General features: G+C 46.8%; 1 protein-coding gene across 3 annotated transcripts in view; it reads right to left on the reverse strand.

Annotated features, from left to right (window-relative positions):
• Eml1 (EMAP like 1) overlaps positions 1 to 18,337 on the reverse strand; it is a 177,355-nt gene that overhangs the window by 100,493 nt on the left and 58,525 nt on the right. The window lies entirely within an intron of this gene.

Raw genomic sequence — 18,337 nt, forward strand, 5'->3', positions numbered from 1 at the left:
AGGATCTCTGGATGAACAGTCAGTACTCTTAATCTGCTGAGCCATCTCTCCAGCCTTTTTTGTTGTTGTTGTTGTTGTTTTTAATAAAGCATTCAATCGTAATGTGCTTCAAAAGCATATTTGCATTTCTCTGCTGAGGAGTGGCTGTGTGGACAGTGAGTCTTCCTTTTCAGTAAACCATTCTGTGAGAGCAGAAAGACTGGCGTGGGCCGAGGTGTCTCAGACAGGCTTAGTTGGTGCTGAGTGGGAGGGGTGGGGGAGTTTGGGGGGGGGTTGTCATGTGTGCTGCAGACACACCCGTGTGTGCTCCTAACCAAGGCTGCAGTGAAGCTGTGTGCTTCACATCTGTGAGCGCGGTCAGACACACCCTGAATTCATCGTGTATTTGACTTTGAATACATTTTTTGGTGGTTGTGCATCCAGAAACCTTTCTCTCCTACCCATTTTTACGTGAGCCCCACGTTTGGTCACGCCATGCCACATGGGGTGGGAACCACAGTTTCCAGAGCTGGGTTCTGGATGACCCTGTGTGACAGGTGATTGGCACATGTCCTCATGGCCCCCAGGGGCATGATTCACCTAAATGTCAGGTTTTAATAAAAATGTTACCCAAGTGTCAAGCAAGTGTCCACAGGCGAGGCTAGTATGTGGGTCACCAGGATATACTAGTCCCTATAACTGCATAATCTTCCCTAAGCCACTGGGCTCTAAAATGCCAATACACTAGAAGGGTTGAAGGTGGTACCCACAGCCACACTGGAAACTAGCTCTGCACGGGGCCTGGGCATACACACTCAGGACTCTGGATTCCACCTCTGGCACCACAGATAGGGCAAAGCCACACCAAACCCTCCCCGTTATAGACAAGGAGAACTGTTAAACTAAGAGAAGTCACTGGAAACCCTTGAAAGCCATGTGTTTCATTTTCTGAGTCTGAAATTGCAGCTAAATGGAGGTCAGCCTGCCTCTGGAGCTGTGGGCCGGAACTCAAGAGGTCTGAGGGGAGCCTTGGGCTGGGGAAGAACCCAGCAAGCAGGTGGTTGGTTCCAACAAGTTCCCAAGGGTGCTGGGCGGGGCTCCATGCAAGCACTGGACCTGTCTTTGGTCTGAGCAGCCCTAATCTAAAGTCAGCAATGGCTTTGCCTCCCTGAAGCACCTCACACAGTGGTCTGCTGGAGAAGAGGTCTTAAAAACAGAAACACAGGCAAGCCCCTCCCCGCAGGATGTTGTCTGAAGACAAAGTGAAGAGTGACAAGCATCCACCTTAAGCAAAGATAAGGAAGGTTTTAAAAGTTGCTATGGACTACCCGGCAGGCAGAGGCAGTAAGGTCGCAAGTTCAAGACCAGCCCTGGCATCTTGATGAGGCTCAGACTTAAAAATTACAAAAGGATCTCTATGAGTTGGAGGCCAGCCTGATCTACAGAGTGAGTTTCAGCACAGCCAGCTCTACACAGAGGAAACCCTGTCTCGAAACAAACAAACAAACAAACAAACAAACAAACAAACAGCTAAACTCACTGGGACTGGAGCGCAGTTAGTGCTGGCTCGCATACCCAGAGCCCTGACCCAAAAGAAAGGAAAAGAGGATTCAGTGAGGTTCTATAGATAGCGTCTTAAGTTTTATTCAGAATTTTGAATGTTGGTGACATTAAAATAAAGCATTATATATATGTGTGTGTGTGTGTGTGTGTGTACATACGTATATATACATATTTAAAAGGTCTAAGAGGGAGAAGTCCCCCCACAAATTGTCAGAATAAAAGATGCAATTTTCTGTATCATCTTTTCTCTTTTTCCTTCCCCCCTCCCTCCCTCCCTCTCTCTCTGTCTGACAGCTTCTGGCTGTGACCTCACACTAATCCTCCTGCTCCAGCCTCCCAAGTGCTGAGATTACAGGGCCCACTAGACTCATGGGGCTTATTTTGTGCCCCCACCACACACACACAAATAAATGTCCATAGCAGAGCATGGCAGGTATAACAACACAAAGGCAAGGGCAGCTTGGGAAGGTCAAAGGGCCCTGGGTTTTCCTGTGGGGACCTGGACTTGTGGTCGGCCACTGACTTAACAGCTTAGCCTTGGCTAAGTCACGGAAAACACATCAACAAGTTCATCTGTAAGAGAAACATGACAGATAGTGTTTGCTGGCCTGAGGGCTTGGTCCTAAAACCTGAGTGAGGAGATTTGGGGTCCTTTCAGCCCCCGTCACTTTGGAGTGCTCGAACCCCAGAGTTCAAGAGTATACTACAGTTAGATGGCATTGCACCTTAGCAAACTAGTGGGAAGTAAGCCTGTCGTCCTTATTCAAAAAGTCCCTCAAGCCCTCCCCTGGACGAAGCACACAGAGTTCTGTGTACGCTGCGCCATCTCTCACTAAATCCCTCCAAAAATGGAACAGATTACTGTTTGTGTGCTGACCACATGGCTTAGCCTGCATAGAGGTCATGTTGAGCAAAAATAGATAAATGAAATCATATATAGTATTTCTTGCCAGGTATGTGTTCACACGTGTATGATCTGTAAACATAGGCTATACACACCAAGTCCACTCCACAGTCATCAGGAAAGTTACCCCCTCACACAACACAGACAGTCTGTTCAGGATTTTGTGTTCCCTCTTTCTCTTACAATATAAAGACACCACCGCCTTTTGAATAATTTTAATATTGTTTTTCAGTCAACAAGAATCGACAGGCAAGGGATCACGCAGAGCAGTGAGGACAGTCACTTTATGTCCTGAGGAGACTCAGTGCAAACCACTGACACTCCCCGCTAACCATATACAGAGTAGAGCCAGTGCTGCTACAGGGGTGTGTAAAAACCAGCTGGGAAGCCAGGGCATCTGCTTCCCAGAAACCTGTGAGATGAGGGAAGGTTTGGCCTGGGAGTAAGGATGACGCTGAGGTCTGAGGAATGGGCACACATTTGAGAACAGGAAAACAACAAGGGAGAGGTGCGATCCTGGAGCCAAGGTATTCTCGGCACACACAACTCGGGGAGATATGTTAAGGCACCCGAATCCAACATTCATGAGATAGCTGCTATGGGTATTGGGAACACAGACAAGTCAAGCCAGTTGACAACATACGGGAGCCAGCTAGTTGCAGTAGTCAGGACAAGATAAAGGCCGTAGTGGTTGAATGTCATCATTCCTGTTCTAGGAGGTGGAGCTCTGTACCCTGAGCATGCCGTACACAGTCCTGGTCTCATACCCTCTTCCCTATGCTCAGTCCAGGAAGACTGACTGCATGAGCTACACCGGTAGACCCAACAGGTGGGAAAGAAGAAACCAGAAAACCAGCTTCCCAGCTTCCCCACGTGAGAACACGCGGCTCAGCCCGCCATGGCCCCGTCTATACAGCCCTATCTGGATTGAGCCTTCTGCACCAGGTGTGGGCACCATTCTAACCCTCTGGCTGCACACACACCTCCCTCAGTCTTTGTAACAGTGTCTGTATTAAGACACCCTTAAGTTGTCTGGTGGGAGGTTCCACTCTTCATACCTGGACTTACAAGAGTCTCCTCATTTAAGCCCTAGAACCACCTGGCCTTGTTCTAGCCAAGAATGATGAGGTCAGGAAATATAAGCAGGTTCTCTATCTCAACAGCATCCTACAAAGCCTAGACAGACAGCGCCTTATCTATCTGCACAAGCTGTGCTCTCGGCCTCTGGAAAAGTCATCTGTAGTCAATCACATCGAACATTCTAGACAGAACGCACGTCGGCTTTTGTGCTAATTTCCAAGGATTATTCCTTTGGAGCACATGCAGATTTTGCTTGCTTATCTCTTTAAATGGCCCCAGAAATTGGAAGCCCCAATCAGGCGTTCGTGTCAGAAAATTGTGCCAAACATGCAAAAGCAATCTTAGAGAAGAGAGAGAGAGAGAGAGAGAGAGAGAGAGAGAGAGAGAGAGAGAGAGAAACTCAGAGATATTCCAAGATTGCAGCCAGATCCTCCCTTGTCCCGGGGCCTACATCTGCTGTTTCCTTTCTTAGTATCTGAGCTAGTGCAGAGAGAATGTATGCTACTGGATCTGAAAGCAGATGTTACGGGACTTCTTTAGCAAACATGCGCCCTCGTCAGCTCTCTAGACTGTTAAAATCTCAGTCCTCCACCCCCCAACTCCCAGCACAGCTCAGGTGCCTGTTTCCTCTGCTTAACCGAGAAGACTTAGGGTTCCTGGGTGGCTAGACAAGACAGGCTGGTGTCAGCAGTACCCCAGTGTCCCATGCTGCTCCTAAGTGTGAGCACACTCTGGTCCTAGTTGGGAGAGGAAGCTCATTCACCACTCAGAATCCAGAGGTGAAACTGCAGCCTTGCATAGGCTGCGCAAAGGATCCTAAAGTACTAACGTGCGTGTGAGGTAGTGTGTGTGAGCTAGAGGGTGTGAACTAGTGGGTGTGGTCTAGTGCACGTGGTTGTGGCACGTGTGACAGGTGGAACACATCGGTGTTTATCCCACCCCGCACCAGACTTTGAACCATTAGTTAGACATCAGGTTTGGAATCCCATGACTTCAGGAGACCATTGTTTCTTAAAGGGGTCCTGGAGGGAGTAAACTATTTACAGAAAGACAGTGAGGCGTGACTGTGCTCACCTGAGGTTCCTAAGTGTTCAAAGACACAGAGACCAAGTAGAATGGCCACTGTGGGTGGAGAGGGGGGAAGGATAGTGGGGCCTTGCTCACTGGAGACAGAGCTTTAGCTTGGGACGATAAGGAGAGCTCCATGGATAGGCAGGTCCTGCATGAACTCTTCTCTGATCTAGATACTCAAACATGGCTAAGGTGGAGCATTCTATGTCACGTGTGTCTTGCCGTGATTACGTTTTTCTAGGCTGAGAAAAGTCGAAAGGTTAACAGAATAAGGTGGAAGCTGTAACAGACAGACGCTTCCGCACACGGCTACAGAGGCGACAGCGGCGGCTGACGCAGAACATCCCGACTGTGGTGCTCTCCTTCTTTGGCAGCACTGGGGATTAAATCTAGGGCATCCCACATACCAGGCAAGCAGCCTGAGCCACGGTCTGTCCCTTCCTTTTTGATTCTTCAGGACGGGGTGTGGAAGCCAGACCCTCGCACACGGCAAGTGCTTGCTCTGCACAGAGCTACAAAGCCGAGGATTCTGAAGCTTTCTAAGAAGACTAAAGCTCCCACTTAATCATTCCGCTCTGAAAGGATTCCCTCTGGCTCGGCAAGCAGATGCCGGACACACAGTGGCATGAGCCGACAAGCTGTCTGTCCTCCGGGAGGTCCTGGTCTGGCTCCGGGTTAGGGTGGGCAGCAAGTCAGCTGTGCTGAATTACCTCGGGTCTCCATGGTGTGCAGTGGGCTCTGGAGTATGAGGAGAGGGGCTGGGATAGGGTCATAGTAAGAAAGAATGTGTGTAAGGCAGCCGGCCATGTTCAGAAACTTCTGGAAATACAAGTGGATGGGGGCAAGGGCTTCTGGGAGGAAAGGCTGCCCGCTGAGCCGTAAGGCAGAAGGAAGCTCCGAGATGCTAAGTGAGGTGCTGTGCCCAGGCACTTCCTAAGCTCACTGTAAGGCATTTTAGAACTCGGAGATGAGTAACGTCTCTATTTTTAAAAGCGTAGATGAAGTGTCATTTAAAAACAAACAGCAATAAGAAAAATATGTGATATCAGTTGTCTTCACTGTTTTTCTGTTACCAAGACACAGCACCATAAATACTTCCAGAAAATAACTAAGTTATCAAGAAAAGAGGGTATTTTGATTCACAGTCTGGAGGTCCAAGATGAAGGGGCCCCACATAGTGACGGCTTCTGGTTGGCAAAAGTCCCAAGGCAGCCTGGAGCATCATGTGACGAGACAAGGGCTGGTATAGGGCATGTGTGTGTATGTGTATGTATGTATGTATGTATGTATGTATGTATGTATGTGTGTGTGTGTGTGGTATGTAGTATATGTGTATCTTCATGTATGTGTATATGTATGTGTGGTATGTGGTATGTGTGTGTAGTATGTATGTATGTATGTAAGTGTGTGGTATGTAGTATCTTCATGTATGTGTATGTGTGGTATGTAGTATGTGTGTATAGTATATATGTATGTATATGTGTATGTAAGTGTGTGGTATATAGTATATATTTATCTTCATGTATGTGTATGTGTGGTATGTGGTATGTGTGTAGTATGTGCTGTATGTATACATGTATGTAAGTGTGTATGGTATGTGGTATGTGTGTATGTATGTATGCTTGTATGTGTATATGTGTGTGTAGTATGGAGTGTGTGTATATTCGTGTATGGAAGTATGTGTGGTATGTGGTATGTGTGTATGTATGTATGTATGTATGTGTGTAGTATGGAGTGTGTGTAGTATGGAGTGTGTGTGTATTCATGTATGGAAGTGTGTGGTATGTGGTGTGTGAGTGTGTATATGCATGTGTGTAAGTGTGGTGTGTATTCCTCCCTTCTGGCATTCTTTTTCTTAGGATTTGATCATAGGACTCCAACTAACAACCTCAGCTAAGTCAAAGTCCCCACCTCTAACCACCACAATTGGATCACCTTGCCTTGGGAACGGGCATGCCCAACAATACCCATATCCAGGCTACAGCAATAATGACACTTGTACCAAGACCTGTGACAGCTTACTGGGTGACAGGCAAGCAGAGCTGGCCAAGTAATGTGAGTGTCAACTATCCCACAGGCAAGGGCCCAACTCAAGCTGCCTCCTCATTCCCCTTCCTGTCTACAGCCATTCTGTCTCCTGACCCATCGTCATCAGACATAACCTAGTGTTCAGTATGGCCCAGGCACGAGAGCCAGAATGCCTGGGTTCAAACCCCCAGCTCTGAACTTTACCTGGAATGAATTCCTTAAAACGTTGCTCCTGCTTCCTCATCAACAAACGGGCACACAGTAGCCACTCCAGGGCCCTGCTGTCGGAATCAAACATGAAAACACATGCAAAGTGCACAAACCAACTCCTGATGCTTAGGGGCACACTCCAGAACAGGGGGACTGCTCTCTCCTGCCCTGCTGAACCTACACACACACACACACCATATATACACATATATACACACATACATACACATACACACATACACATGCACACACACCATAAACATACACAAACATATACATACAAATACACACATATGCTCTCTTTCTCTCTCTCTCTCTCTCTCTCTCACACACACACACACACACACACACCATATATACACATATATACACACATACATACACACATACACATGCACACACACCATAAACATACACAAACATATATACATACAAACACACACATATGCTCTCTCTCTCTCTCACATACACACACACATACACACACACATGCATGCTCGTGTGAGAGTGCATACACTCTGCTGGAGATAAAAGAGGGCATGGTTCCTATCTTCAAAATGCCGACCTCTACCTGGGAACAGTCACTCTATGGTGTTAGATAAACTTAAGCCTGAAAACATGTGTGTTACACTGGCCCAGTCAACTCAATAGAGCACGCCCACAACAGGAGAGAAGTCCAGGAAGCGGCTTTGGAGTCTGGGAGACATGAGTGTGCCATGTCTCTGTCCCTCCCCACAGCGCTGACCCTCTGAGGCCCTGCCAGCCTCCATGGCCAGTCCCTATTACATCTTCGCCCTCCCTGGGGCGTGGCTGCCACGTTTCCGCGTGGGCGTGGTGCACTTTACAAGCCACTCTGCAGGGATGAGGATCATCACCAAATGCTATTGCTAAGGCTTTCCGACAGGGATGCCTACAGCTGGGGCTAAAACGCCTCATAAATGCTATAACACGAGAGAGCCCAACTCCATCCAATCACTTCCCAACTGAAGCATAATTTCCTTAAGAGTGTAAAATTCTTGTTATGTAATTTCTTTGCAGGGTGGTATTTAAGTCAAATCCCTTTTACTGCTAAAAATTCTGACTTTGCCAAGAGCGACTTCATCATGTCAGTTACTCTGGCAGAAAATAACGTGCTAAGACTGTTAACCACCATATGCTTTCTGCAAATGCTTCTACTTACTCACTACGTGAGTGACCGGCTAGCGCTCTTCTCTGGGGGTGGTGCTGGAGACATCTGACTCGGTCAGACCCACCACTCACGGTCCCATGTTCAGGGCCTGTCTTTGGAATGTCCATGTACACCAGCTCTCCAGGGAGGGAGGATTACTAAATGTGTATACGCTCTCACATCTCACTGTAAGACATAACGGCCCTGAATAGACCCAGTGAACATTCTCCAGGAAACCCATTCTGTGCCAGGCACTGCCAAAAGGCAGAAATGCTCAGAAGACCCTGAGAACCAGACTGGGAAGAGCATAAGTCAGGCGGGGTACCTTACCCACTAGGGAGCCGGGGCAGCACAGGAGCTGGGGGAGCCCTAAGGATCCAGGAGCCCTAAGTACACGCCCTGGAGAATCTCGGACGCCAAAGAGACGGAGAGGGGAGTTGCAGGGTTCTGTCACTCAGAAAGGGTACTCCAGTGTCTTGAGCTCTCTAGGTGGTGATGTAATTCCTGTTTGTTGATTGCTGGCAAAGTGGCAGCTCCCATCCGGGCACCTTGAGACTCCAGATCCTTTGGCCTGGTCTACTCAGCACCTTGGCTTCACATCCAAGTCCCTCACGGACCAACACTGACCCAGTTATCAGCTCATCCATCTGTCTCCTGTCTCCTGTCTCCGCCTTAGAGGAGCCATAGCCCAGGCGCTGTCCTGTCTCCCTCTCCAAGCCCAGATACGGTCACCCACTGTTCTCCTGAACCCCATCCATCCTACGTAAGTTCCTTGGATCTCAGCCTCTAGCTCCCACATCCACTTTCCCTTGCTCTTCCAGACTACCCTCTCCACCACTCTGACGTTGACCTTTCAGAGCCAAACGTATAGCCAGACGAGGTGACTGCCATCTCTAAGCCCAGGAGGATCACATTGGGGCTGTATAGGCAAACTAAAGAAATCTCTATTTTAAAAAAAAAAAAGAAAGAAAGAAAAAGACCAACTCAAAGTCTGTTCAGGTCAGTCCCCTGCCTCCGCCTCACCCCATTCTCCTGCATCATGGCAAGCCACTCTGAGCTTCCTGCAGCTTTCCTGGGTCTGGAGTGTCCCTCCTGCCTCTGGCCACTGGCAGGCAGTGAGTGGGCTGGGAGGATCAGCCCTGTTTTCCTTAGGAGAGCGCCCTGACACCCTAACACCTGCGGCATTCTCCCATAGTTCCTTAGCCGGCTTAGCACAAGCTGTTTTTCGGTCACTAAGTAACTGAAAATGGTGTTGACATTTTACTCCTGATGAGCACAGTAGGGCTTCCAAAAGGGCAGGGCAGGAGGGCCCAGCGGGTCACCAGAGCCTTGGAACAGTGTGACAATGAGCACAGTTGGGGCCCACATTCTTGTGGAATACACAAAGAATGGACTGAGAGGGCTGAGGCTGGGGGCTGAGGCTGGAGGCCCTGGAAAGTAGATAGGGAAGGCCCTTCAAACCAAACCAGCAAGGACTGGGAACAGAAAGCCTTCTATGTCTAGGAGGACCATGCAGTGAACATTATGGTGTGTGTGTGTGTGTGTGTGTGTGTGTGTGTTATACAAGTCCATATCTGTGCACATGTATATGTGTGTTGCACATGGTTGTGTGTTATATGTGTGTACATGTCTGTGCATGTGTGAGTTACGTGTATATGTATCCATATCTGTGCATGTGTATGTTACGTGTGTACATGTCTGTGTACATATGTGTTTGTGTTTTATGTATACATGTCTGTGTCTGTGTATGCATGGGGTGAGAGCAGAGATCCGGGGTCTTTCTCAGTCGCTTTCCACTTTCTTTTTGACACAGGGCCTCTCACCGAACCTGGACCTGACTTAGGTTGGTGGCTAGCAGGGACCCTCCTGTCTCTGCTCCCCAGTACTGGGATTACAGATGCATACTGCTGTCCCTGGCTTTGTATATGGGTACTGAGGACACAGATTCACGTCCTCTTCGTCCTCTTGTTTGGATGGCCAGCACTGTCCCCACTGAGCCACCTCCCCAACACTATACTGCCCTCAGTTCACTGTAGGTGTTCACCGGAAACCAGCTTCGTTTGTCAAATAGCCCCTAAGCCTTCTCCAGCGTCTCTAGCTTTGTGCTGCCTGAAGGGCCGCAGCTGGGACCCCTCAACCGCACTCAAGAAGTGGTGTCCCCTACAAAGGCTGTATAGAGCAGAGCACACCATCAGTCCAGGACCGCACCCCAATACAGTCACCTGAGGCCTCCAACCGGTTCCCCCTCCCTCTAATTACAAAGCCCTCTGTAGGAAGCCCATGAAAAGCCCCCTGGCTCTGGTCTTGAGGCTCTAGGCCTTCAGCCGTAACATATATAGCATAAGCCAGATTGCTCCTGTCAGTAAGAGTCATTATTCAAGGCCAAGAGTTTAAATGTTTTCCAAAAAGCTAGCAGGAGAAAGAAAGATGCCCAGCTTCGGCCCAGGAGTAGACTGCAAACATCTGGCTTCCCAGCCCAACTATGTTTTTAAAGAAAGGTACAGTTCTGAATAGACAAAGCCGGAAACATGTCTACCTGGTGATTCTGCAGATAGGGAATGGGGGTGCGGATAGGAGCTGTAAGATAAGACAGGATCTCATAGCTTAGGCTGGTGAGCTCCCTGGGTACAGACAGTATTAACGTCCTGTACGCCCTTCCTCCCACTGGGACTACAGGGCATGAACCACCTCGCCCACCTAGTGCCTGATTCTTTTGTTTGTTTGTTTGTTTTTTCGAGACAGGGTTTCTCTGTGTAGCCCTGGCTGTCCTGGAACTCACACTGTAGACCAGGCTGGCCTTGAACTCAGAATCTGCCTGCCTCTGCCTCCCAAGTGCTGGGATTAAAGGCTGCACCACCACCGCCCGGCTGCCTGATTCTTTTTGTTGTTGTTGCTGTTAAAAACAAATATTTATATCTATCTTACGTACATTGATGTCTTGCCTAGATTATGTGTGTGTGTGTTTATGTGAGAGTGTCAGATCCCCTGAAACTGGAGTTATAGACAGCCGTGAGCTGCCACGTGGGTGCTGGGAATTGAAACCTGGTCCTCTGGAAGGGCAGCTGGTGCTCTTAACTGGTGAGTGATCTCTCCAGCCCCCTGTACCCGATTCTTAAATAAGTAATAAATACGATGCTTTTAAAGAAAAACAAATAAAAACCTCCCCCCCCCACAAAGAGGAAATAGACCCTCTGCTGACCAAAGCAAAGACTCCCCAGTCTGTATGGAAAGAGTCATCTGTGCCCCGAGCAAGACAGAAAATGTGCTTGTCAGATGTCAGGGGCTGTGGAAAGGTCTCCATCATCGAAGTCATACAGCATGGAGAGCGTATAGCTCTTTTCTATTAGCAGTCTTTCTGAAAGCATTTAGACCATTCCTCTAGTATTAGAACCTGCCCCCTTCCTCCCAGCTGATCCAAGACTTAAAAAGGACGACTAATCGTCCATTAAAGAAAAACTTCTAATTACTAAATAGAGTACATTCTGAGTCACTGAGAGACCGCCTTCAGAGCACGCGGGGCTCTGGCGCCGTTTTCCGTGTCTTCAGCAAGGCAGGTTTTTTAGGCTACTAGCTTCAGGGCGTGAACAAACTGTTACAGCAGACCTGAAGGCCTTATTTCTCTTTTCTTCGACATATTCCAACTATTTGTTTTAAATTTAAAAGAATGTGTGAAAGGGACTCTCATTATCTCAGATACAAACTCTATATGATTAGTGATCACTTTTACAACAAAATTTAGGGTTTTCCCCCCACCCAAACATTTGGGCTTGTTTATAAAGTCATAAATGCTTGCGGTTGACTTATAAATTAGGCTCCTCGCTGGGTGGAGGGCCTGTGCAGCAATTAGGCATGCCGTAGGCAGGGCATGCACTCTCACGCTCCCATGAAGCCTTTTCCTTTTGATTTGCCACCACAGACCCTACCCGATCGTCTAAGTCAGAGCCCTGCCATTGCGCGAGAGCATGTGACAGTCTAACACTGATTTGGAGACGCCTCAGTGTCCAGGTGTCTCCCTCGGGAGTTCCTAGATCCAGCTAAAACTTTTAAGTATTGGTCATTTTGAAAAACTGACCAGAAGTCGTAGTTAAGAGACAGCCACGGTATTACACCAGAAGTGACTGAGATGATTAGGAAGGGGCAGCCAAGATGGCTCAGTTGGTAAAGGTGATTGCCATTAAGCCTGATGACCTGAGTTCAATTCCCTGAACCCATATAACGGAAGGAGAGAATCAGCCCCTGCAAGTTGTCCTCCAGTCTCCACCCACATGCCAAGGCAGAGGCACACTCATGTGTATGCGCACACACACACACACACACACACACACACAAACACGTAAATAGAAATGTAATTTAAAACTTTTAAATATTACTATTAAGTCACTGTTAATTCTTACTGGAGAAATACATGGAAATTAAAACAAATTTGTACTTGGATGCAGCTCCTTACACCTTTAATCCCAGCACTCTGAGGCAGAGGCAGGCAGATCTCTTAAGTTCTAGGCCAGCCTGGTCTACACAGTGAGTTCCGGAACAGCAAGAGCTAGCTAGCTGGACCTTAAAACAAATAAACATAAACAAATTTCCATTTCAAAATGAGAGAAAGTAATTCCCAGTGGCTGGAAACTACAATGATAATGAAATTCAAGCAGGCAGGTCCAGTGAGACTGGCCCTGGTCATTAGCAAGAAAAGAAGGCGCCGGCCACCTTGGGAAGGCAGGAGACATACTGCTCTGTCCACACAGAGTTCAGAGGGAACCTGATAACGTTTTTTCTCAACACCTCCTTCAAAGTGAATAAGGAAAGCGGAGGCTGTGAGCCAGGGCCATACCCTCTAAATCTCCACGCTGTCTCCAAGCTAACGGCCAATGAGTGCTGGTGTTACAGCACAGCACAGCACAGGATATATTGGATTGTCCTTTGAGAGAGCACGGCCTACGAACAGAAATTCCCCAAAACAAAAAAAAGTTATTAACAGTAAGAAGATAAGGGCAAGAACTTGGCCATAACCATGTAAAATACAAGACTTTTAAGTAAACTGAGGTGTTGATAGAACATAACCAGAGAAGTCGATATCATCTCAGACTGGTTGGGTAGGGTGATGTGCCTGGCTCCACTTAAAAACCACTCCGGGGGGCTGGCAAGATGGACCAGCACCTGCTGCCAAGCCTGATGACACAGTCTCCCAGGTCCCACGTGGCTGAAGAAGAGAACTGACTCCCCAAAAGAAAGTCTCTGACTTCTGCATGGGCAGCGTGGTGCCCCAATGACCCCACACAAATGATAAGAATGCAATTAAAAAAATAAACATGCCAGGGCTGGCCACAGTGACACAGGCTGGTCCCTGTGACCCCACCACTCGGGATGTAGAGACAGGAGGTTCAGCGTTCTTTTCAGCCTGGACTGCACCAGGAGACACTGTTCTCCAAACACACATACACCACAAAACCCAGAACCGCCATGTCTATTCACAATCACCTGTATCAAGTTAAAAAGCAATGCAAAAAGAGAAGCAGGCGTGACACAGACTAAGATTAAGGGTCTAGAACGTCACAAAATGAGCAACCTGCCTTCCTTCCTCTCCTCCCCCCCCCCCCCGTAGGCCCCCCCCCCCAAAAAACCAGTCAGTATGCTGTCCTGGAACTCACTATGTAGACTAGGCTGACCTTGAACTCACAGAGATCCACCTGCCTCCGTCTCTGCCTCCCATGAGTACAGGGATTAAAAGCACACACCAGAGGGCTGGAGAGACAGCTCAGAGGTAAAGAGCACTGACTGCCCTTCCAGAGGTCCTGAGTTCAAATCCCAGCAACCACGTGGTGGCTCACAACCATCTGTAGTGAGATCTGATCCCTTCTTCTGGTGTGTTCAACGGTACTCATATACATAAAATAAATAAATCTTTAAAAGAAAAAAAAAAAAGCATGTACCACCATGCCCTGAAAATTGCTTATGTTAAAAGAGGGCTCATGGGTTTCAAACACAGGCTGATCCACTGACACGTGTAGGAGATTAACTTTGATCGTTCCAGATGCAGAGAACAAAATGGCGGGCAGCTTTCGGCTCCATAGAAGACCCAATGGTCCGAACTGTACAAAGAAGGGAGTGCTACATGGGGAGCAGTGAGTCGAATCCAGTGTCGCTGTCCAGTGCACCAGGGGTGGGGCAGAGGCAGGATAGGAGGGCGCTCTCTATCAGCTAGAGCAGCCATGTCTGTCTGATTCACCTTTGGGGAATCAGCTCAAAGGCCTAAGAAAAAAACCACAGATATGAGATTACCTGCTGAGCGAAGTGTCCTCCCACTGACTCCAGGTGAGCTGACAGACTGAAGCTATCTGTGGACCCTCGGGTACAAAGCAGGGACATTCTATTTCCTTCCCATTGCAGTCCCTCTTGTATCTTACTGTCTTATCAGCAAATGTAAGACAAAGAGCTTGATATTTATATCTCAAAATATTCAAATGGGCTTATTAAAATATTAAACCACAGTGTTACCACATAACCCAGAAATTCCATTTCTTTTTTTTTAAGAATTATTTATTTATTATTATATGTAAGTACACTGTAGCTGTCTTTAGACACATCAGAAGAGGGCATCAGATCCCATTACAAATGGTTGTGAGCCCCATGTGGTTGTTGGGAATTGAACTCAGGACCTCCAGAAGAGCAGTCAGTGCTCTTACCCGCTGAGCCAACTCTCCAGCCCAGAAGTTCCATTCCTAATTATCTGCCCAAGAAGAAATAAGGACGTATGTCCACACAGAAGTGAGCATGTTGGTATAGCATTATCCATAATGGGAAAAATCATCTTAATGAAACCTATTATTGTGCATACTTAATATATGACGATTAAAAATATCTTTTGGGGACTGGAAGGATGCATGTACCTGTACAGGGCCTAAGTTTGATGATCCCCAGCATTCAGGTCCAACAGCTCACAAGCACATGCAAAAATCCAGGATCTGACACCACTGGCTTCCACAAGCACCTGAATTCATGCCACACACCCCTCCACAGAAATGCACATATGCAAAACTAAAACTTGTCTTTTATAAAAACTTTTTTTTTTTAACATTTGGAATCCATAGAGAATTGATAGTTGTCAGGGGCTAGGGTACCAATTGCTAACCGTTACTATGGGTACTTTTTGGTGTGGTAAAAATATTTGTCCAAAGGGGGGGGGGGGAAAGCCAGGTAGTGGTGGCACACACCTTTAATCCCAGCACTTAGGAGTCAGAGGCAGGCGGATTTCTGAGTTCAAGGCCAGCCTGGTCTACAGTGTGAGTTCCAGGACAGCCAGGGCTATACAGAGAAACCCTGTCTCGAAAAACCAAAAAAATAAAAGAAAATATTTGTTTCCCAGAATTAATAAAAACAAAATAATGGTTGGTGAGATGGCTCTCTGGGTAAAAGTGTTTGTCCCCAAGACTGAGGACCTGAGTTTCGCCCCTGGTGTCCACATGGTAGAAGGAGAGAACCTACTTTCTCAAGTTGTATTCTGGCCAGAGCACACACACATGCTGGGGCACACGTGCTGGGGCACACTTTTCAGATCACTGCTCTCATTACAGCATTAAGAAGCAGTTTGTGGGGCTAAGGAGATGGCTCAGCAGGTTAACCATGCAATCATGACTATCAAAGTCAGGTGCAATGACACATACCTGTACCCCAGAGCTGGGGGACAGGAGATTGCCAGCCAGCTGTTCTAACTAAAACAATCAGCCCCAGGTTCAGTAAGAAAGACCCTGTCTCAAAAGTGAGGCAGTGAGTGACAGACACCAGGTGCCGACCTCTCCCTTTCACGTGTGTGCACAGGTGCATGCACCTGCCTCCATTTGTGCATATACACGCACACACACCACTCCCACACACACATACACACACATACCTGCGCTATATATGCATACACATACCTGCATATACACATGCACACACACACCTCTGCACCCATATGTACAAATACATATATGCCACTCCCCAAATATACACATACACATATACATACACATATATGCATACACATACCTGCATACATGCATGCACACAGCACTGTTTCATACACACACACCTGTATCCATATATGCATGCACATACAACTCCCACATATACATACACATATATGCATACACACAGCTCTCCCCCATACAGACACATACATGCACATGCACCCATATATGTATGTACACATGTACAAACACACACTCACATTCACACACACACATACATACACACATGTGTTTGATATTCCCAGCTCACTATACAAATTCTAAATATTTAGAAGAAAAAAAATGTACAAAATTTCAACTTAAATGAGTGAGCAGACGCCTAAATGATGGGCATGGGCAACCTCTTCAGGAGCCTGGAGGCTTCAGAACTTCCTGGTTGGCAGCCAGTGCAGACCAAGTACCCGGGGGACAACAGGAAACAGCTGAGAGGCAAGATTAGCAATCTCATGCTAAGGAGAACATTTCTCACTGATGTGCTGACCACCTGTACCTTGTCTTGTGGCCGTCCAGTCGGTAAGTGTGTGTTGCCTCTTCGAAGGATGATACGGTACAACTAAGACTTTTGAGTCCCTGTCACTTTGAAAAGCATGAGACAAGCTGGATATATTAAAATGTGTGAGTTCACATATTACCCTGCTGGGACCTGGCCCACTGCGGTGTAAATCTCTACTTCAAAAGGCAAGGACCCTCTTCCCGGTGCCACTAATGAAATACTCCATGTTCCATTTAGTTCTTTTTGAGATGGCATCTCTGTGACCCGCTGTTTCAGCCGAAGCGTCGTGGTAACTAACTGAGTGGTATTCATTTATATTTTCATTTCATGAAAACCTACTGACTAATTTCACAGCAGCACATCTGTTGCCTAAGACATTCCTGGATAACAGCCATTTCTATCCCCCAAAGTCTCTTCGGTTTTAAACTTTCATCATTAAGGTAACTCCAAAAAATAAATACTGCAGAGCTAACTCTTCAAGGGAAACAAATTCAACAGTGTGTGTGGTTTTAAAGTACCATTCTTGTTCTATTTTAGAGCTATTTTTTTTCAATTTCTGTGTCACCTCTCTAGCATGTAAGAGCTGGTTTTCAGCTTCCTTCCCACATCTTCATCACCAGCCAATATCACACCAGTATCTCAAAGCTGGCAGTTGAGAGAAGGCAAGAGACCAAAACACTCACAAATAAAACAACTTCATGACTGAGCTACCAAAGAACCTGGGCACCCCACCCTGAAGAGCTACCCCAATTAAAACAAAACAAAAATCCCTGGGCCCATTTTAATACTCAAAGTCAGACTGTCAATAATATGCCCACATACAGGGGGCATAGAGGCTTTGTGCCTGGCTATCTTTCCTTTTTTTGAGCTACATGTCTTTCACAACCAACACAATGAGAATCCACCAGAGTCATGCTAAAGGTCGTACCTACCTTGGACAGCAAAAGTAGCTGTTTAGACGTGATTGATTATCAGCCAATTAAGGAAACCATTCAAAGTGCTAATTGAAGAATCTATTCAACCTACCCAGGAGCAAAAACATTCCCATGAGTCTATACTGTAAAGTATCCCAGTAGCCGGTGGAATACCAAATACAGTCTATCTGCCCCATGTGAAAATTATAAGTTGAAAAACCCAAGTATATATAGTCATTAAAAGAAAAAGACAAATTCCACCAGACAAAGAAAAGCACTATATTGAGTGAATCGACACATTCACCCCTCTTAATACTCAGAAATAGCTCACGCTTGCAAACAGGTGGTACTAAACAAAAAAAAAAGTGTTTCCCTAGATGACAATTACAACTGCAATGTAAATTTTCTCCAGTTGTTCAAGGGTCTGGGATTGAAATTTATCCTGACTACACTCGAGCAAATTCTGTAAAATCCACATTTCACCCTTTAACAAACTTCTGATAAAGCAATAACTCCCAACATGCAAAAAAAAAAAAAAAGTGTGGTAAACTTTTGTGCATGAATTATCGCACATCATGTTCTGATAAAATATGCAGAGCGCGGTGAAAAAATCTTTCCCAACCCTGCTAGAGAGACTATAAAATCTTTACAGCATGTATGATTCTATATATTTTTAAGATGCCATATTGGTAGCGATGGATGTCACCTCCCTGTAAAAATTGCCACACACATACTCACACACAGGAAAAAAAACATGATGCCATAAACAAAATAAATAAGGTCTAATATTTTTAAGCCAGGTCCACCCCGGACCCTGGGGCACGTTAAACCGTGATGATTCCATCCAAGTAACCCCAAAAGGATTCTGGAGGTCCATCCGCAGCCAGCCCTGCGTGCATATTGAAAAGGTTTTGTTCCGGCAGT

Source organism: Apodemus sylvaticus, chromosome 6 (assembly GCF_947179515.1).
Source record: "Apodemus sylvaticus chromosome 6, mApoSyl1.1, whole genome shotgun sequence".
In the NCBI taxonomy this organism is placed as follows: domain Eukaryota; kingdom Metazoa; phylum Chordata; class Mammalia; order Rodentia; family Muridae; genus Apodemus; species Apodemus sylvaticus.